This window comes from Schistocerca americana, chromosome 7 (assembly GCF_021461395.2).
Source record: "Schistocerca americana isolate TAMUIC-IGC-003095 chromosome 7, iqSchAmer2.1, whole genome shotgun sequence".
NCBI lineage: Eukaryota > Metazoa > Arthropoda > Insecta > Orthoptera > Acrididae > Schistocerca > Schistocerca americana.
In genome coordinates, this window is record NC_060125.1 from 630,588,821 (window position 1) to 630,590,862 (window position 2,042).

The following is a 2,042-nucleotide window of genomic DNA, read 5'->3' on the forward strand; positions in this document are numbered from 1 at the left end:
CAAAGTGGACGTTTCTGTTAGTATCCAATAGCTCCAATTTCAAACTGTATTTAAACTGCAAAATTGAATAATGACATGATTGCACCAAGTTGTAACTTAAAGTACATTATTTGTTCTACAGGTTTCAGACTCTGTCTGTTTCCATGTGGATCATTTCAGTCTTGGTATGTCATTACTTTGCACACTGCCGAGAGTGGAATTACTTCAGGCGTAGCCCAATGAAATGTTCTAGGATCAATGCTGTTCATATTGTTGTCGTACATGTTTCAAGTGGTACAAATGGCTCTGAGCACTATGGAACTTATCATCTGAGGTCATCAGTCCCCTAGAACTTAGAACTACTTAAACGTAACTAACCTAAGGACATCACACACATCCATGCCCGAGCAGGATTCGAACCTGCGACCGCAGGGGTCGCGTGGTTCCAGACTGAAGCGCCTAATACCGCTCGGCCACCCCGGCTGGCGTCGTACATGGTAGCAATACGTTTCAAATAGACACTTGAATATGGCGTTTTTCAGGAGGATCATATCTCGGGTTCTGTTGGTTACAGAGGTAAGGGATGAAGTGTGCTGGATAGCTTTGCGCCTAACGGCCATTTGTATACCTATAGAAGGACTGGACATACTGTAGCTATACCACAGTACAGGGTCAAAGTATAAACTTTACACACTTCCGCCAGCCCTGGAAAATTCAGGAGATTGGTTGGTTCTTTAGGATTTGTTGTGATCTAGAGTGGGCCTCAGGCCATACATACCGACCGGCCGTCGTGACATCCTCAGCCTTTAGGCATTGCCAGTTGTGGATACAGAGGGGCATGTGGTCAGCACACGTAAGGACAGATTTTACTCTTATAAACCTTATGAGAGCACAATCTGTTCTTAGGTGGTACCTGAGAATACTCCGTAATTTTTGGGTACTAAAAGTACCAACTGTGACGATAGCCGTTTCTATTCATGGCAGATCGCCCAAATTTTTACCATATGTTCTTACGTTGACATACTCAGGGAATGTCCAACATTTTTTCCATATCCGTATCCATTGCTGAGATCCAGAGGTTCGTGGTTACCATTCAGATGCAGAATACATCGAAAACCGATTTTTAGCCGTTTTTCTACCGTGGGCAGTTGTTATCTAAATATCTAACCACAGAAAATGGCTCAAATTATAACCATACATTTTTAGATAGTTCTCTATGAACGCCACTTTTCCGTTTCCGGAAATCTTCGCCGCATTTTTTTGAAATCTTCACTTATCATAAATATTGGATTCCAAAAGTGCTAATTGTAGGGGTGCCAACTTCTACAATTTCTGTTCATGGTAAATTGTCGAAATTATTACCACTTACTCTTAAGATGATGGTCTTGGGAGATGTTTAAACTCTTTTCTATATCATTATCCGTTACCGAGATCCAGAGGTCAAAATTACTGTACGTTTCCATATAAAAATATGCACGTAGTATCCGGTATGAGTCATAAATGTAGTTTTAACTGACATAGTGAACACATGGCAAGAGTTCTTGGATCATTGGAAGGTTTCTGAGGTCACCCGACTATTTTAATAGTCACTTTTCACCAGTAAAACTTCTTGACGCCTTATCTCTGTATAATGGACACTTCATACCTACATGGGCTATCCTGACATGGCAATTATTCTGTAGTGGATGGGTGCCAGGAGGTGCCGTTTTAAAGCTCGCCGAGAACTTTCCAAGTGATCCGGCATCCAAATCTCCTGTCCTTGCCTTGGGATGCCTCCGGCGAGTGTTGGAAGCCAGGACGACTGCCCACGGTAGCGAGCCGTGGAGTGGTCCGCCACTGGCTGGTTGGCTACGGACCCCACGCTGGCGTCAGGGGGTCGAACCAACGACCTGCCATGGAATGGAACGCTGGCGCCCCATCTGCTGCTGCGTGTAGCTGGTGGTGTGACATGCCCCACCATCCAGGAGAGTTGCCACACTTGAATGAACCTCGTTAGACAACGGCACCTGTTTATACTTGGCTGTACGTGCGCCTCTGTTTTGCCAAGCACGCCGCTTTGCGGC